This window comes from Gavia stellata, chromosome 5, assembly GCF_030936135.1.
Source record: "Gavia stellata isolate bGavSte3 chromosome 5, bGavSte3.hap2, whole genome shotgun sequence".
Taxonomy (NCBI): Eukaryota; Metazoa; Chordata; class Aves; order Gaviiformes; family Gaviidae; genus Gavia; species Gavia stellata.
Genome location: NC_082598.1, coordinates 10,565,365 through 10,589,350, shown reverse-complemented (window position 1 = coordinate 10,589,350; position 23,986 = coordinate 10,565,365). Strand labels below are relative to the sequence as shown.

Sequence of the window (23,986 nt, the reverse complement as noted above, 5' to 3'; positions counted from 1 at the left end):
CTTCCACTGACAAGCAACCAGTTCAATAAAGCCACCCTTGCAACACCTTGAGACTCAAACCTCAGATTCCTGATCATCTGACGTATCAAATTTAAATTAAGCTTTTTCAGAAAAGATTAATTTTCTTTGCATATCGTACATGATTAAACAAAATGTCACTAACTCAAACAGTACTTCACTGAACTGTAATAAGAATATTTAACTCTGAATGGCTTGCTAGTTCAGCAAACTGCAATTATTTACATTAAACACAAAATACGCAAGGCTGAAATCCCTTGCCATCATGACATTTAGCAACTTTACTAAGAAAATGAGCCGAGAAAAGCTAGTAGGTCTTTTCCTGGAGGTGGAAGAATAGATAAAGAGAATAAAGTAGCAGAATCTAGCTCCCTGTCCCAGTAGGGCGAAACAGACTCATTTCAATAATACCAATTTAGATTTGGGGTTTACACAGTAAGGAGAACCCTGATTTAAACAGTCAATTTCATTATGCATCTTCAGTTTTGTAAGTATTAGTACCATTAAAATCTGCTGATATTACCAAGTTATCGCAATTCTTTTTCCTATGTAGTAGGAAAGATTGTATGTATCTTCATTTAAGAAATGATTAATCTTCTACATGTTATAGCTAGTAAATTTTTATATACATCTCTATTCTTTCACTATTTTTAGATTTTTCTTAATGAGTCATCTTAAACTGCACTTGCTTATGGATTTTAATTTGATTAGGAATTTACTTGCATATTTATTAGCTTAAACCACCTCAAATGTGGATGCACACAGAAAAGGCAAGTTTATATAAATTATTTTGAAATGCAGATTATGTTAAAATCATTGCAGTAAAGAAAATTATCTACTTCAAGACTTCAGAATTGGCAGATCTCATCCTCTGTAATTCTCACATTAGAAAACAAGTTTCAAAACTCAACTGGTTTCTTATTTCAGAATGAACAAATTACGGAACTGAGACAGTTGAATACAACAAGCAAGGGCAAAGTATTTTCCTTGACTCTGCAGAAGAGGATACTACTATCAAAATCCATGTTAGCACTTAAGACACTCAAGTTTTAGACGCTCAGTGATGTCCACCCACTGAGTTGCTAAATACACACACGCAGACACCTCTACTCTGTTTAAAGTATTTCATTTTAAATCATGGTTGGATTTTTTCTTTTTTTTTTTTTTTTCCCCTCCTTTAAGGTAAGCACAAAGATACATCTTTATTACTATAAAACTTTTTTAATTATTAGCTTTCCTCCACCCAGGAAGAAATATAGGGTATAGTGAGAAGAAATAATGCTTTTATCCGCATGGAAGACCTTTTAAGGTAGACATAGAAAGTTTTAAACAAGTGAAGTTATAGCAAAGGAGCCACCTCTCCTTTGGCAGCTTCAGATCCCCAACGCACACCCTCTAAGTTCTCTTCCTCATTCAACCTCCAGCCTGCACCATCTGCCATTTCATACCCCAAAAATACTTTAGAAGGCCCACTACCACTTTCCACAGCCACTGAAATTTATTTATGAATTTCCTTGCAAGACCCTTTGGGAATAAGGCATCATGACCTCTCCAGTAAGAGCTTCAGTAATATGGATACCGATAAATAAAGGAAAGGAATCTGAACAGTTAAGCTGAACACACACTGGGGAATGGCCAATGGTTCCATAAACTGGGAAGTCACACTGAAAATCACAACAGGCTGCCCAGGCAGTAAAAGAAAAAATTAAGACCTCCTTCACACCCACAACTCTTCAGTACAGACAGCTCCTTTCTGATGTAGTGTACTACAGACCCCAAGTAAGATAAGCTGGAATGTCAAAGGACTTTTTGCCATGATAAGTGTTTTTATGCAAGAGCCTGTTCTAACACAACTATGTCAGAAAAAGCCACACCCTTAACTGAAAAAGCCGTGGCTGGAAAACCTAAGTGCACAAAAAGTCCTTCTCTCCAAAGCAGCTATTTTTAAATATAAAGAGACAGTCAGAGGGAACAGCATCTATTACTGGGGGGCGGGGAGGGGATCATAAAATCCAAATCACACCTTATAGTAACTGAAACAATTAGATCCATTCTTCTAAAGTGTAGGTATGTATAAACGCTAGAAATTGCAATAAACTGCCAGATCAAATGAGAGCCACCAAGCCAACTCGCAGCATATCGTATTTATCACAGGGCACGCATATATGTATGCAAGTACTATAAACAGGTTGTTCATGAAATACATTTTTTATCAGGAAACGAGCTTTATAAAATTTATAGCACATTTTCAGATACTGAGCATTGTTTACAAAAAACATTCTGAAATTAATATTAATATTTCAGGTTACTTTTGTCTTTCAAAATCCCCTTCCTCCCCATCCTTTTCTAACCCAAGAGAGTTTCGGCACAGGATTCACCTAGGAGGCAGTGGTGTTACAGAGTTTAGTTTAAACAAAAGAAGAAAGTTTTAGAACACGAATGCCATAAAATTGTTCATGTTAACATCCAGGGAAGAAAAGTATCAAATTTTAACAGCTTACGTTCCTCAGTACTCAATCTAGAGAGTTAGATGATGCACATATAGTTAAATAAATTTAAACAGGTAAGACAGTGAGTAATACCCAATAAGAATCTACAATAACTTAAGGGCACATAAAAAAACCCCTTAAATCTAAAAACTTACATAAAATAATTTAAAAAACAACACTGGATTTGGGCTGGGATCTCATGGTAGTTAATAAACATATTTCAAACTTTAATATTAAACTCATTTCAATACCTGGAAGTTGGGACAGATCTGGTAGTTTATAGGTTCAGCATTTCTCACCTGAATCATCATCATGAATATTATGGGAATCTTGAGAAGATTTAAAATGTCTCACAACATGTACACTAGCAGGGACCCGCTAACTACATTTCTTGGTGGAAATTAATTTTTGCAGTCACTTAAAGGTTGGTTTTGTTTTGTAATAACTTGTAATGGGTTATTTTTTGCTCCTCCACACCCCGAGGAAATTGTTTTTAATAAGGCTTCAGTCAATGGCATTTGACCTGATCTAAAGACTCGCTGCCACCAAAGGACTGTGCACACCTCTTCACACCAATGCAGCTTTAAGTCTGCTGAGGCCAATTCAGAATAAAAATACACTCTGAGAAGCAGGAAGGAGGTTGTGACAAGATGACAAGAGAACCTAAAAGACTTCTAAAAAATTTAAAATACACTGCCAACTCTGACAGCACATGCAAAGAAGAAAAAACACCCTACAGTTATTCTTTTTTAAGTTTAGGAGAGTTATCTGATCAAAACCATACAAAATCAAGTCATTTCAGAGAAGGAAAAAAAACAAAACCAAAAACCTACCCGCTTCCTGGTAGCTTACAACTTCTCTGTACAAAATCAAATGTCAGCAAAACATCTCTATGGGACCTTGTGTCAAATTTGCAAAGTAAATGAGCAGCACGCTTCTCAACCGTCAATACAATCCCAGTCACTAGCAACAAAGATAGAGAGTACCCATTTCCAGATTGTATAGCTTCTGAGACCTATTTTGACAACAATATAGTAATTTGCTTTGCATCCAACTTTTTCTGACAGTTCTTTCAATGAGTTATCTCCTCTCACACCAGAACTATGCCACTAAGTCTAACAGAGGTAAAAACAGATTTGACAAGAAGTTACTGGGGAAGGGACAAGGGGGTAGCAAAACATACTAAAATGAAATAACTTGTTTTCTTTATTGTTGTGCAATCTGCAGTCTTTGAAGAGTCAAAGTTACCTAAAAGGCTCATGTAAGTGACAACTCGGGCAGTGTGCTGGCAGGGGGAGGGAAGGGAGCTCTGTTTGGGATGCAAACAGAAAAGGACAGGGGAAGAACAGAGAAAAGACAAGGTAATCTTACGGCGCAGGGAAGAGACTCAGGGGGACTGTGGAAAGCTACAGAGCTGAAATTACTGCACAGGGAAGTCATGAAGTGACAGGAGGGAGGAAGAGAAAGGGCTGGGCAGCAATGGGGTGAAGCAGCACTGCAGGCAGCAAGAAACCCAAGAGAACTGAGCCATTGCAAACAGACTCAAGTTGGTGGGAAGATGGCGAGGAAGCAGAACATCCATCTACAGAAAATAAGGTTTCATTTTCATTTGGTATCTGCAAAAAATCCTGTTTATAAGTTTGCACTGTTACGCCTTCACTCAATATTCTGGTACTTTCTGTATTTTTTCCTTTACTTTAGAGTAACATTTGCCACACCTGCTCCTTAAAAAAATAATATAGCTTTGTAATAGAGAAATTATTTATGATTTGCACTACAATTTCCATCATTTTCAGTGAGAACATTTTGGCATCAATGATACTGGACTTGTTCTTGCCATTTCAAATGTTTCCTACTGAACTTTAAAAAGGAAAAGCTGGCACTATCTTAGGAAGTCTAAGAACAAAGAAAGTAAATGATGACTGTACTACTTACTAGACAACATACTTAACATCAAGAACAATTATGTTCGTTTTTAGCAAATGTTCCTAGCTCATTCATCTTCAGAATTTCCTCTGCTCTTTGTTTTCAAACAGGAAGAGACTATTTCACAAACAAGAACAGTTATTTATCTTGTACTGAATGCAGGCACCATCATCTTGCTTATTAGCAGAGATGCTGCAAGTTAAATACTGGACTCTAAAAATTTAGAGAAATCCAACAACAAGTTTATCTGACCAAAAGTACTGCATTTTATATCTGTAGTATCATGCTTTAGTATCTATAACAGCAGTTCAAGAAACAAACTGTGTTAGAGAACAAGGAAAAAAAAAAAAAAATAGACCAATTCCCAAAAACTTACTTGAAATGCACCTACTCTGTAAGCAATTATTTCCTATTTTCACTTTCTCCAAAACACTGAAATCAGAGGCCTAGCACAGTGGGCTGTGAGTGATCATAAGGTCACATAACAAACTGGCAAAAATTTATTTGGGTCAACTTGAGACCTCAAACCATACAAAGGGTGAACATTTCTATCAGTTTTCGAGACACATTATTACTTGTGTATTGAAGCTCATCAACATTTCTTATGTTGTTACTTCCAATACTTACAAGTAAAGAAATCTCTTAGAATGGTTAAGAACAAAGAATAAAGCTAAAAATCTGCTTCAAATTAGACGTAAATTTCCAAATATTTTTGAAGGGCAAGAATCTATGTAACAGAATTGCCAAAACAGCAGTTGCTACAGGTCTTTTACCATATAGAATACCAAACTGCTTTCCGATTGCAAAAAAAAAAGTTTTCTCTGTTTAGAGAACCAATGATCACCAAAAAAAATGTTTCATTAAGACCATATACTTATAATACTAAGTCCTTCCTTAATTTGCATCCTCTGACTGTACAGAAAAATTAAAGACCCTGTATTTAGAACAGGAAGAATAATCTACAGTAAACCAGGAGAAAAGAAAAAAAAGAAAAAAAAAGAAAAAACACACACTCCCTTCACCCCTCCGCCCAAAAAACCCCAACATCTTGGAAATTATGTGACTTAAGAAACAAAACATCAAAACCTACTTTTGGTATCCTGCTAAGAATCAGGTTTTCTAGGCTGCTGTGTTAAGAGAACATTTAAGGAGCCACAGGTAAAGCACAGCAATAACTAGGTCAGGTTGTAAAACAATGTAATTGTTGTCTGGGTTTACCAAAGCGAAATGAAGCAGGTGATTGGGAAAAGCCAGTGCAGATTCACCAAAGGCCAATCATGCCAGACTAACCCTATCACCTCCTACAACAAAATAACATTTTGTGTAAACATGGGGAGAGCAGTGGATACTGTTTACCTGGACTTCAGCAAAGCATTGGACACTGTTTCCCACAGTCTTCTTCTGGACAAACTGGCAAGATACAGGTTGGATGGGTGGTCTGGGAGATGGGCAGGAAACAGGCTACCAGCTCACAGGATGGTGATCAATGGTTTTTACTCAGGCTGGCAGCCATGAGTGGGAACCTCCAGGGATCAACAGTGGGACCCACACTGTTCAACATCATCATAAATGATCTGGACGATGGGATTGAGAGCGTCATCACCAAGTTCGCTAATGACACCAAACTGGGTGGTGAGGTGGACGCATCAGAAGGGAAAGCCACCTTACAGAGAGACAGGCTGGAAGAGTGAGCTAGCAAGAACAGTACGGAGTTTAACAGAGAGAAGTGCAAGGTCCCGCAGCTGGGATGACACAACCAAAGAGCCCAGTGCAGGCTGGGATCTGTGTGGCTGGGGAACAGCCTTGCTGAAGGGCCTGGGGACAACAAGCTGAACAGGAGTCAGCAGTGTGCTGCTGCGGCAACAAAAGCAAATCGGATCCTGGGCTGCATCCACAGGGACAGTACTAGCAGACATAAGAGACTGTGATCATCCCTATCTACCAAGTGCTTGTCAGGCCACACCTGGAGTATTACTGTGTGCAGTTCTGGTCTCCACAATTCAAGACAAGACACAGACAGACTGGAGAGGGTCCAAAGGAAGGCTATGAAGATGATCAAAGGCTGTAGAACCTGCTCTATGAGGAAAGGCTAAAGAAGTTAGGTCCTTTCTCCCTGGAGAAGAGAAGGCTCGGGGGGAACTCACCACATTTTTCCTGTACTTAAAGAATGGCTACAAAAAGGATGGAGGCTCTCTCTTCAGAAGGAGCCACATGGAGAGTACAAGGGGCAACAGGTACAAGTTGCACCAGGAGAGGTTTCCTCTTGATATAAGAAAGAACATTTTTTACAGTGAGAACAAACAATCACTGGAACAACCTCCCCAGGAAGGTGGTGGAGTCCCCATCAGCTGGAGGTTTTCAACACTGGCGACTAGGCAGGGTGTTGGATAATCCCATCTAGGCTCCCTTTCCCATGATAGGTTGGCTCAGATCTTTCAAGATCCCTTCCAATCTAGGCTGTTCTATGATTCTACATAGCATATGTCCACCTAAGATTTAAGCCAGAATTTAGCTGGGCAGATTCAGCTGGAATATTGTTCAAATACAGCTGTCTAAATTCTGCAGAAGTTTCAATATATATGGCTCAAAATACATAATTCAGTCCTTGCAAACACAGGAGGGGAGAAGCCAGCATTAAAACTACACTAGAAGCTAAGATAGGGAAAGGCAACTTCCCTCCTTTTAATAAAGGATTTAAAAGACCAAGAGTATCAAACTTTTAGAAACAGTAATCATTCACCTCCCCTCCCTGACCTGGAAAAGCATTGTATCCCAGCAATCAGACTCTGCAGGAAGCTGGGAATGACACACAAGGAGGAACAGGGCCGCACACTGCATTATTCCTCCCTTCAGCGGCTGGCACTGGCCGCACTGGAAGGTACAGTTGCCGCCTATACTCACCATTGGTACCATTTTTATGTTAAACCCTCTCTAACATGATTTATTAATTTATGTTAGAAAGACCAAATTTCCAACAAACAGCTCATTCCAAGCTAATTAAAAATGTGACGAAATCCCAATCTAAAAATAGGACTAGGAATATGATTAAAAAGGGAATGACTCTTGAAACTGTTAACCTGTATTTCCTATTGACCAGGTCCTCAGATTCTTCCCAGTCCTAACCTTTTAACTTCCCATCGCCCCTTTAGATCAGTTCCTTCTCTGATTTTCCTGCTAAGCAGTTTACATGACAAACAACCGAACCGCCATTTCTAGCCTCCAAGAATTTGCTAAAAACTAACAGTTTCAAACCAGCTTATCGACATGAAAATTACCTTGTTTTTACTTCTTTGACTCAGCAACTTAATCTACTTGTTCCTTTTGATTCTCACACAGCATTTCTGGAAATGTTCAGTGCATAAATTCATGGAAGATACTATGATTTATGCTATCACTGCCCTTAATAAGATGTCACACCGTTCACGTAACAGAAAGAAACTCTCTACATAAGTATCTTACACCATAGCCACCTTAAGCTTTTCTTCTGAAACTCTAAGAGCTTCACAAATGTATCAGAAAACTTGCATGCAAATGAGAAAACAGGAATTTCACCAGTGAAATTTCCATTGCTCCAGGCACAATGTGAATGTATGAATTCTGCAAACTATCATACGTTTTTCCACTGCCTCGTACCAGAGGAGCACCAATGGTCACAGGTGGTAATGGCAGTGGAGACACTTTTCCTTTTCACTACTTTGGTGGCTATTAGCCCTGAAAAATAACTCCTTACAGTTCAGTGAAAAACAAGGGCTTCACTGTTATGGTTCAGAGCAGTATCATGATTTTCAGATAAATTTATTTTATGAAGTTGCTCCAACATTGAGACTGAAACTTTGCTGCATGTTGACACTGGACTTAAAGAGCTCCCAAAATGAGTCTTGGTAATTACACTGCCAAATACCACAGAAGTTGGTTTGTCTGCAATTTTATTTCAGAAACCTGAATTCCAATTCAAAAAGGCTTCTCAGCTAATGCAAGAGAGTACAACTGGAGACAAAAATTAAGCCAGAATTACTCAGTGCTGAAAAGGCAAGATTAGAACTGAATTCAGGAGCTGTCATAGATCACTACATAGGAATTGCAAAGATTATGCTGTGGCCAGGTGGTCTACTGTAAGCATAAAATAAACCAAAGAATATTGAGTAGCAAAATTATCTTCCCTAACTTGGAAAAAAATGCCACTAGAATATTATTTCTGGTTCTCATGTACACACTTCAAAAAAAAAGACATGAAATATCAGAGTTCAAGAAAAGGACACAAAAATGATCCAGCAGGTAGAAGGCTAACTTGTAGGGATTAGTAGCTTGATCCTGAAGGTTAACTGGTCATAGAGGTGAAGGGGTCTTTCAGTCATGCTAACAAAAGTATGGAGAGATTTAACACTTGGGAGTCAGTATCAGACACATTTGGCCTTGAATAGAGATGGAAGTTTCCTAACCATATACACACAATATTGAGTCAGTAACTTTGCTTTGAAAAATCTTTATAGAACACAAGTTTTAATCCAACTTCCAGAATGCCTTCTACTATCTGTCTACACTGAGATCAGTCATGTCTGCTTCTGAAATCTATGAACCTGCCCTTCCTTCTTAGGCTTCGGGGGAAAAAAGTTTCCACACACACAATATGCTCATGTTATTTGCAGCTTCCAAAGCACTTCTAGTATTCTAGCACTTTTTTTTTTTTTTTTTTTAAATAGCACCTTCCTCTGCTGGTAGGTTGGTGACAGCTGGAGACTGAATGTCAGACAGAAGGCACAAGTACTCAAAGACACTACCAAAAATCCTCCTTATTCCTTCTCCTGCTCTCAGGTCAAACTGATCAGACTTGCAATTAGGACAAATTTTCCCTCAGATCAGGTAGGATATCTCCTACTATTTTGTAATGATCTTCTGCAGCATGAAGTGCCAATCTCCTATCCAAATCATTCAGGCACACCTTACCTGAGAAATTTCAGTGACAAAAAACTAGATAAGTTGACAAATACCTTAGCTTGTCTCAACGGCTTCTTCAATGCATTCAGAAGTTTAGTCCACTGAAACCGAATTGCTTAGGTTAATGTTTTTTAAAGTTAACAGCCTGTACAATAAGAAGGGTTGCACTAGACAGGTGGTCACTCCATGCCTTACTGACAAAACTATAAAATTTGTTGAATGGAAAGCATTGGTGACAAGTATTTTTTCCAACCTCCTTTATCGCTACACTAAATTTCGTCAGTGATGTCAGAGAGTTTCAGCTACACATGCCACTCAGTTCTACACAAGAATGAGTCAGGTCACTAGTTTTTGTTTTCATCCTCTAATTGTGCAGAAAGTATCTGAGGCCAAGACAATGTAAAATTCAAATATTTTTCCACTATTACTATTCATGGATGGTGGCGGCAGTATCAGAAAACAAACGTACATTTATTTTTGCCATTAGGGTCATGAGTCCATACAAATAAAGAGGTTTAACCTAAATACTGCTTATTTTTAGGTTTCTGTGAACCCACATGCACTTCCCAAGCCTCACATCAAACACACCAATAAGGCAGCACACTCAGATTTTTGAATGCAGGTCAAATTAGATCACGAGCTTTCCAAGGGCAGGGCCCCAGCTTTATCCAACGAGTATTTAGAAAGCTTGAGACAAACTGATCAGCATGTCTAACCCAAAAACGAACACTGGCCTTAAACTGAAGTTAGAAAGCTGCTAGACTTCTAACACCAGATTTGTGGAAAACACAGATGCACACATCAGTTTCTCAAAGAACCAAAACTGACTGAAGCAAAATTAGATGTTTAATCTGCCAACGTAATAAATCAGGTAAGAAAATGTCCGTAATTTTCACATACACGGATTTGAAATCAGATTTTCCAAGGAAACACCACGCTTTAAGTCATGAAAGTCCCCAAATTCCTTAGCAGTACTCCACACAGTCCCCCGGAAGGAAAGCCATCTGCTTACATATAGGTGGCACTTACCCGAGAAGAGTCTACTGCTGCTTCACAGAATAGCAAGTTCAGGGACAGACGCAGTGGTTGCACCAGTGGCTTTAGACAGAAATGAGAACTAGGTCAGGAGCAACAATCGAGGACAAGGTTTTACCACTGGCCAGAGTGAACTTGGGGATGCTTCTGACACAGCAGGTCAAGAGGAAAAGCACACAGCACAAGCTCTTCCCCACAGCAGTGGAGAGGCCATAGCACTGCATGAGAACTGTGGAGTTCATAAGCAGCTTTAACAGAAGGCAGAAGACTCCAGAGCTTATTTGAATGCAGGAGATAGTACAAGTTGCAGGTTGTCTAAAGGAAAGTCACATATATGCTCCAGGTGCAAAGACAAGAAGAAAGAGAAGCCGCCTTCTTCCCTCAAAATTTTCTTTTGACCTCAAAATTCAGCAAAATATGCAAAATGAACAAGGCCCCTCCGCTATACAATATGACCACAGTAGCTTTGTTTCATTTTTCCTATAAGGTTTTATAAGTAATATTTTCTGATGATACTACCTATCCAGTGCTAGCTACCCTTCTTTTTTTAGATAAAGGAGAGTGCACATTCTAAAATTAGACATGAAAATCTACCTTTATCAAAATGTTTGTTAGGATTTTCAACAAGGTTATACCAGATCAGTGTCTGGGAAAAAAAACAACCAAACAAGCAAAATGACCCCACCCACATACCCAATGCTATCACATATAGACAAAACTGAAAAATTTGTGTTTAAAATTTAAATTATCTTTAATGTTCACCACTGCTGAAGCCACTCAGAATTTATGCTTTCAAAAAGTGCTATGAATAACAAAAGCTCCTACAAATGGCAGAAGAAATTAAAACTCATTTTTCAGCAGCAACATAGATACTTCCCTGATACTTTAAAAATGCAAGAAATTTCAGTAACTTTAAGTATTCACATCTAAAATATTAGTTTCATGACGCATAAAGGATCAACTGAAATGCAGCAGTGCATAGGCGAAGTGGCCCCATTTTGGCCAGGATCCAGTTATTTTCATGTAGACTGAATAGCGAGGGATGAGATTTCTGAAATGCGTTGGCAATGAACAGAACAGTGTCATTTAACCCTTTGAACTATTCTGCAAAAATAACTTCTTCCAGAACAACTGGATGACATTTTGTATCTTTACTTAATTCCAGTGGAGAGAAAAGTAGTTACAGAGTCTTCTTCCCCTCAGTTACACATAAATAGTAAAAACACTGCCCTAGACTTGTTAAAATTAAGATTTCACATCATGCAAGCATAAGAGGTATTTTATGGGTTTTGTTGGGGTTTTTTTGAAGTTAATTCAGGTTAAACACTGAAAACATCTCTCAACCTAGAATGAAGAATCTGTTGACTTACTCATTTGGGTACTACCCTCTGGAACAGAAGACTTCCTGGGATAAACCCTTAAACCGATCAGATACAACAAAACAAAGATCAGGTCATTTTAGCTTTAAACATGATTGCATTGACAATGTTAGAGCAAATTTAAATGCACTGTATTTCAAGGGTTCAAGTCAGCCACAGAAATTATGACATACTGTAAAGGACAACTTCACATTTTACAGTCTAAGTATACAAACCCCACATATCGGTAACAATGAAGGTGGCATGCCCACGAGCCCTCCGAATTGCCTATGGACTTGTATGAACAAAGACTCCAAGGCACTGCTGCTCAATCTCGCCTCTAGTATGGAAAAGACTGTACCTAAGGAAAAAATTTCCATTTACTATTACTGTTCATTAAGAGGCTGAAACTGGAATGTTTAAAGAGGGGAGTAGGAAAAGATTTTGTAGGGTTTTTAACCATAAGACATCTAGGTGTGGAGACTAGACTTACTGGAGTTAAATAAGTAAACAGAGAAGTTATTTTTTTAATCTAGGAAGTCTACTAAGAAACTGAAATTCTAAAAATCAAGCACATGAATTGTCAGATTTTGTTTTACAGTTTATTCTGATTGTGTAAACAGAGCTTAGGGATTTATAAAAAAGTTCTGCAAAAAGGACTGCACGAATCAAAATACTCTAGTTCAACTTCTTCATTCATCAGAAATTATTAAACCTTGTAACAGCTCTTATCTAAGCTCATACACATCCTGATTCGGAGACAAGACGTTCTTACTGAAGCAAGGGCAAACTAAAAGTGCACAAGCGTATCAGTTTTGCTTTCCAGGCTGAAATAAAGTATTAGTGTGTTCCTTACATATTGCAATAAGGAATAGTGTCACTAATGTTAGATTGTACTAAGTGATGTCTATTTTTGTTATGCTAAGACATCCCATTCATTAACTCTTCTTGTGTTGTTCTGAGTTCCTGCTCTGAGGTATATGGCCTTGAAAAAAAATCTTAACTTGCCTATCCATCAACGGTGATAATTAGTTTTCAGAGAATTTGACATAAACATCCCCCTGCCCTCCCTTTTTCAAGAGCTTATACTTAATCATGCAATTTTTATCTGAATCAGAGATACACTACAACTGTCTTTTTTTATACAGTATCCCATTTTTGTTGATGGATTTGTCAGGCAATGACATCATAGATTTTAAGTATGCTCTGGCAGCATTTGTTGCTACTCAAAATTATGTAATAAACCCCAATAATAAAATTCAAGAATTATGTAAATTTCTTTACGCTTTTCAGGAAATGTTAAGAAAGTTATAAGCAGTTAGTGTAGCTGCTCCAAAAGATTATGAAATCACAAAAAGAAGGATGAAGAGGCTAAGCAGCAGAGCGTGCCACCACTTGGCAACAGAGCCACAAGGTGAACTTCCCATTTCTTGATGAATTCACGATTAATATACCTGTAACTTTGGAGATCCTACAGCAAATGCCCCACAAATACTATGAGACTGGTTGGTCGAGATTTTTGAGATGGTACTAACTTGAATATTCATGACTAGATGCATGAATTCAGCCATTATTTTCTGGCAGAGAATCCAAGTAACTCAGAAATTGCTAGTGATTAGAGAGTGTGCAGGCATTATGCTGGAACCAGCAAGTTTCGTATGTAAGCAGCACAAATGTTTTTGATGGGTGTGTTACCAGTTTGAGCTAGAAGAGAGTGAATCAAAGTACATAAATGAGGTAGAGGCTAACATGAAGACTGGAGATTTCAAGTACGCTTGAATCAGGCAGATGAAGGCAGTAGAGATATTGAATTTTTCATGATTTTCTCATTCATGTTCTGCTGAGGCTTTTCTAGGTGGCACCCCAAGTTCTTTTATAGCACTTCCCAGTTTTGATGAGGGAGGGAAGGACGGAAATCCGGAAAAATTACAAGACCAATTTAGTTTTTTGACACAGTAGAATCGAACAGAATTTTAAAAGCCTGTATGCAGGAGGAAACAAATATCTTTGGAGAATGCAAGCTTAAGTATTAATTTTGATGTAAACCTTCCACATGAGATTTTATACTGCACTTGCACCTAAAACCAGCTTTGAAATGTGAATCTCTCATATGTGTCGTCATTCTATTTCCAAATTAGACCGCTAACAGCCAGGCTTATTCAAATTCAAAAAACTCCTTTACATGGTGGTTTATCTGGCATTTCTAAGTTCTTTGGGTAGATGAAAAATTTTAGGAAGGCAAAGTGGTTTACACCATCCTTTATCCACCCTATACAGAAAATTTCTGGACGGTGTTTAAAATATGTACCTGTATAAAGGATATTAACACTACCTTCACAGAAGTCTTATAAGTGACGGTAAGACAAAGTTCATCCCATTACACAACACCAAATACAGGAGCATTCTCTTTTCTGTATCTCAGAATGCTCTTGACAAGTTTAATCTACAGATTAAAGACATATAAACTATGGATAAAAGTCTTACAAACTATGGATAAAAGTCTTACTGGAACTCATTTTCCTGTATTAGATTGTTGTTTGTTCCGCATAAGGAAACAGTATGTCAAGAAACCCTCATGAACACTATTTTAGGAGCAACTCACTTCTGTTTTTCTTTTTCCCAGGGAAGTCTGAATGCATTCCCCACCCCAAAATGATGCAGTCATGTTTCCTACTTCTGGGTGAACCTCAAGGGTCATGCACACCCACACGGTAACAGATGAAACACCATGAGAAAACCATCTTCCTGATCATGCTGTCTCCCTTGTCAGGCAAGTATTGCACAACTGAATATGGCTGCATAAATTAACATTATGCAAACCCAGGACTTATCTTCCAGCTGAGTTTCTCATTGTTCCCACCTGACAGTGGCAAAAAGATGTTATTTGCTTTGTTCTACAGGGTTTCAGGATTACATTTGGGGAGAAATGCCATAGTCCAGTTTCTCCAGTCACTGTAAATCATGCTAACACAGTGTTTAATGGCCATTTTAATAAAGTTACTTTCAGAATCACAAATACAATTGTCTACAGCAGCCCAGACATCAACATTTCCAGCAATCATGGCCACTCTCACACTTTCTACTAGGCCTATTTCTTACTTTCTCAACTAGGACCATTCTAGTCTCCAGACAGTTACGTTACTCAACTGAAGATTCAGCAGAATAAAGCAGAACGCACAAAACACAGAAGGATGTGCATAAACCATCGCATAAAGATTCTGTTTGCATTGCAGGAGGATGAGGATTAACCCAAGCCCGATACTTGCTCAATAACTAGAATGGCTGTAGAGCCTTGCACACCACAATCTAGTTAATTGACAGAACAACTTGTGCTCTGCTCTGCTGTTACAAAGGAGGCCCATTCATAAATGCTGCCTTCACTAAAGAAGCCAAGCTGGCTGCATTTACATTATGGGTCTGGTTCCAGCCATCCAGTTTGAGACCCAAGGGGACAGAGAGCAGCTCTCCCTCCTGCTCTTCCACATGTACAGCTTTGAGAGAACCAGTCCGAAGCACACAAGTCGTCTCTTAAGGTTCAGCCCCAAACATTAGGTAAAGACAGAAGTACACACCTGCCCTGAACAGCCAGAGTATCTGCAGGTCCCAACAGTTTTGCATAGCTATAGTGGTTTACAAAACTAAACTAAAACCATTATTAAAACCAAAAGAACAAAACTGAAACCATGCTTCTGCACATTCTGCACTTACTGAACTCAAGTCCCAATGTAAAACATGAAAGGCTCCTGTTCTACACATACCCACGCTTCCAGATTAAACCGAACGCTAGCCATCCATAAAGACTAACATCTTTAGGCAAAGATTATTTTAGTTGACCAATGTTTGAAGATTAATAGTAAAAACCCAATGTTTCTACACATCTGTCTTCTTATTGACTAAAACCAACTCCACTGACTATCATATTCTCTTTATTATTGATTTTTACCTGGATCCCTAACCAAGCAACTCCTCTTCTATCCATGGACAGAATGTCCTCCATCTTTCAACACTACCAATAGCTAGAAAACTTCTAAAAACACTGTACACCTGCTTATGTTTGCCTAGTAGTAATCAGACACCTTTCCCACTGTGTTCACAGAATCACTACGGTTGGAAAAGACCTGTAAGATCATCAAGTCCAACCATCAACCAACACCACCATGCCCACTAAACCATGTCCCACAATGCCACATCTACACATTCCTTGAACACCTCCAGGGATGGTGACTCCACCAACTCCCTGGACAGCTTATTCCAGTGTTTCACCACTCTCTCAGTAAAGAAATTTTTCCTAATATCCAGCCTAAACCTCACCTGGCGCAACTTGAGACCATTTCGTCTTGTCCTGTCGCTAGTCACTTGGGAGAAGAGACCAACACCCACCTCTCTGCAACCCCTCTTCAGGTAATTGTAGAGAGCGACAAGGTCTCCCCTCAGCCTCCTCCTCTGCAGACCGAACAACCCCAGTTGAATCAGCCACTCATCATAAGGCTTGTGCTCCAGAATCTAAAAATCATCCCTAGCTAGCATTGGGCTTATAATCCCAGAAACAGAAATTTAAGTTAAAATAATAAACAACAAGGATACATAGTTGTGTCAAATCAGCTGGAGTCAGACAGGATCCTGAATAATCATAGAATACTTTGGGTTGGAAGGGACCTTTAAGGGTCATCTAGTCAAACCCCCCTGCAATGAGCAGGGACACGTTCAACTAGATCAGGTTGCTCAGAGCCCCGTCCAACCTGACCTTGAATGTTTCCAGGGATGGCGCATCTACCACCTCTCTGGGCAACCTGGCCCAGGGTTTCATCACCCTCATCGAAGGGGGAAAAAAAAAAAAAAGTCTTACTTATATCTAGGCTAAATCTCCCCTCTTTTAGTTTAAAACCATTACTCCTTGCCCTGTCACAACAGGCCTTGCTAAAAAGTTTGTCCCCATCTTTCTTAAAAGCCCCCTTTAAGCATTGAAAGGCAGCAACAAGGTCTCCTCAGAGCCTTCTCTTCTCCAGGATGAACTACCCCAAATAATCCATACAACACTGTCAAAGTACTTTTATTCCTGACTCAAGGTGTAAAATGAACTCTTTCTAGAAACCCTACTGCCACTATTTTATTGCTGAAATACGTATGTACAGTTCTTTCAAGTTCACTGAAAGGCTACTGGAACCAGAAATTGCAAAACACAGTGCAGTATTCAAAGCCAGAATTCTAAACCCAGCTTTTACAGTGATTTCCCAAACAGCATGCAGTCGGATACATGCCAGCAGTTTCTGTCCATGTGAAGTCCAACTGATCTCAACAAAACCTTTGAAGTTGGTAAGCAGCTCTCCAAGGAGATGGGCAAAACAACTGTGTGAAATGAAAACAATAATCACTTGCATTAGAGCTGTATTGTGGTATTTGTTCTTACAACAGTATTATTTTATATGTAGACACATCTACTCTTTGTTTCCTTATTTTGTAAGTATATCATGCTTTCTCAGGAGCACAACATTATTTTCAAACTCTTCCTTGACAGTTATTCCCACATGGTGCCTGCTACATTGCTGAGCCTACACAACTGTTTGTTGTGGTCGTGCTGTGAGCTGGATAACAGACTAGGGTATGTAATTTGTAAACAAGCCCCCCCATCCAAACGTGCAATCAGATCTGTTCAACAGAAGCTCCTGCCTGTAAGGGATTTCAATAGGATCTAACATGTCTGCTTACTTAAAAGTGTATTAGGCCACAAGCAATTCCCACTTTGTTGGAGTTGTTCAGTAACAAAGCATCCAATGAAGCTTATGAAATCCAACAGAAATCCTACAAAAATGTATTCTACAGGGCCACATGATAAATTACATTTACTATCCCATTTTTAACATTAAAATGTTACCTTTGCATGCATATCCAGACACTAACATATTCTATCATGTCTCTCCCAGAAGTCCCCACACAAGATATATGCAGTCTGTATAGGCCATTCAACTTCAGCTCCCCTGGAGCCAGAAATTCATAGATTCAGATTTTATTTTTTTTTTAAACCAAAACAAGTCTGACAATTCTAATGCTCAAATATTAAGTGTGATGCTTATTTAGTCAACTCCCCTGATGTCATAAGGAAGATATTCTGTAGCATTCTCTTTCATATACAAAGAGTTTCTGTAGCTGACAGAGTAAAAACAATTTGGGGTTTTACAAGCAAATGCCAAAACTTTGTCTAAAAGGGAAGAGTTGCCAAACTCAGTCAAACTAGTGGTTTAACTCTTCAAATATCCTGATTAACCATGGCCAGTGTGCAGTTTTAAGAACAGTGTAACACACACACACACTCATTTGCAGCAATTTATTGACTTATGCTTTATACCATGAAAAAAATTACATACAACATTCCTTGTATAACTGATATAGAATGTGTAATCTTACTTTGCACTATGCTAAACTCTTGACCATAACAATACCTCACAGCAGTAAGTCCCATGGGCTAATACAGAACGTGACTTTTTAAAAACAGTGTTTTAAACATACTATGTGTAAAAAATCCTAGAGAAATCCCCTGTGTAATATAATGCAGATTTTTAAAACTGCTTCAGACCTTACAGTATCAATTTATTTTTCTATTCTACTTCAATTTATTTTTCTCATCTGCTTTCTCTAAACTAAACAGACTTCAACTTTCCCTCCTGCCTCATACTTGCCCACTATTTTCTTTCCTATTAGTACCAGACCTTGCTACAGAATTTCAGAGATCAGCTAACAATGAACAGGAAATATTTTAAATAAGTTTTTTCCCCCCCTCCCTTTAATCTCATGCACTTCTATGAACATCACGAAAAATCAGATGGTTTTATGAAGATGTTCAATGACACACAATAGCAATATAACTCACTAGCTTAAATTATTCTTATTTATGAGTCCATTATCAACCTTATCTCCGATCTTTCTCTATGTTATCCTCAAGTTCCTTGCTCTCCTCCAGTCTCAAGCACCCTATACAAGACTGTTACCTCAAATTTAATTTGTTTCCATTTTCTAGCCCTTTAATAATATAGGAAGAAATTAATGGTAACAAAATCTGAACAGCCCATTATCTAGTCATTGTACCGTATCTCCTTGTTTCAAATTTGTTCTGTGCAGGTGCTACTGTCTGCACCAACTATTCCTTAACATTTTTCACAGGGAAACTAATCTTAATCCAACAAGTTTTAGAAAGGATATACACTCACTCTTCTTTGGGGGGGAAGAGTGGGAAGTAAGATTTTTCTGATTTATCCTCCAAAGATCAAACAGCATGTCAACATGCATCTTCACTTTATAAGACAATTTAGATTTTATGTGTTTATGAGGCACAGTGCCAACATGAAAAATGTACCTCTAAGAACACTTACCAAAAAAAGCATGTCACCAATGAACATGATGCAGTATTTAAAATAACGGCCGTGACTCTCATATGAAATAAGAAACCAAACTGCCAGATCTGAATATGCTGCTGAAAATGTAAATTATTCCTGTTATGTAGGAATATAATTTATTCCTGTATTATATATTGAGTGCATCCCTTTCAGAACTAGCTATAGCACAGGCCACATCTGCAGGGGATGCTATTCTAGACCACATAATAAAAGATTATTTCAATTTAAGACAACTGAGCAATACTCAGTTTCAATTCTGACAGATAAATGAATTAAAAATAATATATTTAAAAACACATATAAATCCAGAAAGCTTTTTCTTCTCTCCAATGTTTAATAGTGTATTTTCAGTTAACAAATTACCTTGTTCACCAGAAGGGGGAAACTGATAAGCTTCCGGTGTCATATTCATAAAGCAAATTAGGAAAAAAACAAAAATGCTTGGCTTTTCAGTAATTATTTCTATTATTTCTGTCACTCAAAGGTTATAACATTATTTACTTTAATCTGACACTTCTTCAGTTACCTTGACAAATCCTATACAGTCTAGCTGAAAAAACATACTTTAAGAACAAAAAGGTCAAAATAATAAACAGTTTTCTTACTGCCCATACATTCTTTCAGAATACCAGTATTCGTAAATATATTCTCATTGCAAGAGCTTTAGATGACATCTGCTAAGTCATCCACTTATTGGAGACCATTGCCAAACAGTTTGAGATTTAAATGGGATTTTTTTTTCCTTTTATTACATGAGACTGTCTCTAGTTCACACATACTTAACAGTAAATTACAAGACAGAATGTCTAAATAATAAAGCCGATTAAATACCATTTAATAAATATTCATATAATAGCGAACACTTCCAGAAGCTCTAAAGTATTAACTATTCTTTGCCAGCTTTCAAAATAATAGGCGTCAAGCATTTTTCCCAAAAAATTCCACTTTGGGACATAACTTAGCTAACATTAACACTTAAATGTGTGCAAAGTGCCATTTAAGTCACTGATGTTATGCCTACGTATTAACCATTCATATTAAACATTATGTGTGAATACAGCAATTTAAGGGAATAAGATCTAGTTCTCGGTCTTCTACTTAGTTCTGAAAACATTAAAATACTGTTAAACTTGAGAATAAAGAAAACACATCCTATTTAAAGCACACAGATAGGGCTAGACACTGCTTTAGCAATTATTTATACCTAAAATCAACAGGATATTCAACTAACAGCTGAAGGGAAGTCAATAATACACATTAAGCACAGTCAGGAAGGAACCTTTCAAACATCATTAAATTTCTATCCAGCCCTAACCAAACTACTTTCCATGCTTGAACTTGCTTCAAAAAATGAAGCTTTCTAGATAAACATTTGCAAAAAAGCATAAGTAAGGCAGAGTTAGAGAACAGAAAAATATAAAGCACATACTGTATTTCTGCCTCTCTCTCTGTTCGTATAAAAAAAACATATCCAGTAACTTACACTACTGATATAGACGAAACAATTCCACAAATGAGCATTTACAGGTTCCCTCCTGGGTCTGAAATACCTCAGCAGGAATTAAAGCATGATGTAACATGTCATAACAATTGAATTAATTAGAAAAATATTGTAACCTCAGGCAACATTAATTCCCCAATTTGCCAATTAGTGTCTTTCTGTCAGGGAGAAGGCAGTAGAACCCTTTTCTTTGTCAAGTCTCCTTTAAAACCACCAATCTTCTATTATGCAGAGATATGGGAGTCTCTCTCATTAGTGCAAACACAAGCATAATGCATCCTCAAAAAATTACATTCCAAGTTTATTAGATGGACAGTCTCAAAGCAATATACAGGAACAGCAGGGAAATACAGAGCAACATACCCCACCTTCCATGTCCTCTTGCGTAATAGGTATGAGGCTCTGCAAGTGGAATGAAACAATGACGAGGACGAGGGTTCACCTAGCTTGGAGGAGTCACCAAAGCTAAGCCAGCCTACACCCTGCGTAAAAACTGCTTCCATAAAGAAAAAAAGACAGATCACTGTCATAGGGGACTCTCTCCTGAGGGGAACAGAAGGCCCAATATGCAGGCCAGACCCACTTCTTAGGGAAGTCTGCTGCCTCCCTGGGGACCGGGTTACAGACGTGACAAGAAAACTTCCTACCGTGGTACGGCCCTCAGACTATTATCCATTATTGATTCTTCAGGTAGGCAGCGATGAAGTTGCAACAAGAAGTCCAAGGGCAATCAAGAGAGACTTCAGGGCCTTGGGACGACTCGTCAGGGGATCGGGAACACAAGTGGCATTCTCCTCCATCCTTCCACTGGCAGGGAATGACGAGGGAAGAAACAGGAAGAGCCAGCTGATCAATACCTGGCTCTGACAGTGGTGTCACCACCAGAATTTTGGGTTCTTTGATCATGGGTCACTCTATACAGCACCAGGCCTGCTGCTAGCAGGCGGGAATGCCTGTCTCTGAAGGGGAGAAGGATCCTGGTGCAGGAGTTAGCAGGGCTCATTGAAAGAGCTTTAAACTAGATTTGAAGTGGGAAAGGGGTAAAATCAGGCTCACTGATGATAAGTCTGGGGGTGGCAAGCCAGTGTTTGAGGGGAGGTGTGCTGGCAAGGAACTTTGGAGTGACATCTCAGCGGAGGTAGAAGATGGGGACCTATGCGGCAGCAAAGACATAGGGGTTGTTGACGTGCTAGAAACCAGGGAAGCACCTGAGATCAGTCACATAGGAATTAGGGCTTCTCCTCTCAAAAAAGGTGGCAGGATCAATAGCCCAACTAAAGTGCATCTGTATCAATGCACGCAGCATGGGCAACAAACAGGAGGAGCTGGAAGCCATTGTCCAGCAGGGAAACCATGATATAGTGGCCATCATGGAAACATGGTGGGACGACTCACACAACTGGAGTGCTCCACTGGATGGCTACAAACTCTTCAGAAGGGACAGGCAAGGAAGGAGAGGCAGTGGGGTAGCCCTGTACATCAAGGAGTGTTTTGACTGTCTAGAGGTTAACAACAGTGATGATAGGGCTGAGTGTCTGTGGGTAAGAATCAGGGGGAAAGCCAACAAGGCAGATACCATGGTGGGAGTCTGGGACCACTCAATCAGGATGAGAAGACAGTCAAAATATTCTATAAGCAGCTGGGAGAAATCTCATGATTGTTAGCCCTTGTTCTTGTGGGGGACTTCAACTTACCAGGTGTCTGCTGGAAATACAATACAGCAGAGGAAACAGTCCAGGAGGTTCCTGGAGTGTGTGAAAGATGACTTCCTGACACAGCCGGTGAGTGGGCCAACTAGGGAAGGTGCCCCACTGGACCTGTTATTTGTGAACAGAGAAGGCCTTGTGGGGGATGTGACGGTGGGAGGCCATCGTGGGCACAGTGATCATGAAATGATAGAGTTTTCAATTGTCAGAGAAGTAAAGAGGGGGGTCAACAGAACTGCTACCTTGGACTTCTGGAGGGCTGACTTCAGCCTGTTTAGGAGCCTGGTGGACAGAGTCCCTTGGGAGGCAGTCTTGAAGGGCAAAGGAGTCCAGGAAGGCTGGACACTCTTCAAGAAGGAAGTCTTAAAGGCACAGGAGCAGGCTGACCCCACGTGCCAAAAGACGAGCCGGCGGGGAAGAAGACCAGACTGGCTGAAGAGAGAGCTTTGGGTGGAACTCAGGAAAAAGAAGAGAGTTTATGATCTCTGGAAGAAGGGGCAGGCAACTTGGGAGGACTACAAGGATGCTGTGAGGTTTTACAGGGAGAAAATTAGAAGGGCCAAAGCCCAACTAGAACTTAACCTGGCGATGGCCATAATAAACAACAAAAAATGTTTCTATAATTACCTTAGCAACAAAAGGAGGACTGAGGAGAATCTTCATCCCTTACTGGACGTGGGGGGAAACATAGTGACAAAAGGATGAGGAAAAGGCTGAGGTACTTAATGCCTTTTTTGCCTCAGTCTTTACTAGTAAGACCTAGCCCCCTGAGCTGGAAGATAGGGACGCGGAGCAGAACGAAGCCCCCGCAATCCAAGGGGAAATGGTTAGCAACCTGCTACACCACTTAGACACCCACAAGTCTATGGGACCAGATGGGATCCAGCCAAAGGTACTGAGGGAGCTGGCGGAAGAGCTCACCAAGCCACTTTCCATCATCTACCAGCAGTCCTGGCTAACCGGGGAGGTCTCAGTGGACTGGAGGTTAGCAAATGTGACACCCATCTACAAGAAGGGCCAGAAGGAGGATCCAGGGAACTACAGGCCTGTTAGTCAGACCTCAGTGCCGGGGAAGGCTATGGAGCAGATCATCTTGACTGCTATCATGTGGCACGTATTGGACAACCAGGTGATCAGGCCCAGTCAGCATGGGTTTATAAAAGGCAGGTCCTGCTTGACTAACCTGATCTCCTTCTATGACAAAGTGACCCACTTACTGGATGAGGGAAAGGCTGTGGATATAGTCTACCTAGACTTTACTAAAGCCTTTGACACTGTTTCCCACTCCATTCTCCTGGAGAAACAGACTGCTCATGGCTTGGATGGGCGCACTCTTCGCTGGGTAAAAAAAGTGGCTGGATGGCTGGGCCCAAAGGGTTGTGGTAAATGGAGGTAAATCCAGTTGGCGGCTGGTGATAAGTGGTGTTCCCCAGGGCTCAGTATTGGGATAAGTCTTGTTTAATATCTTTATCAATGATCTGGATGAAGGGCTCGAGTGCTCCCTCAGCAAGTTTGCAGACAACACCAAGTTGGGCTGGACTGTTGACCTGCTTAAAGGGAGGAAGGCTCTGCAGAGGGATCTGGACAGGCTGGATCGATGGGCCCAGGCCAATTGTATGAGGTTCAACAA

General features: G+C 39.6%; 1 protein-coding gene across 4 annotated transcripts in view; it reads right to left on the bottom strand.

Moving 5' to 3' along the window:
* The window catches only part of ADD1 (adducin 1), a 72,756-nt gene that overhangs the window by 37,019 nt on the left and 11,751 nt on the right, over positions 1–23,986 (bottom strand). The gene's annotated exons all lie outside the window — the stretch shown is intronic.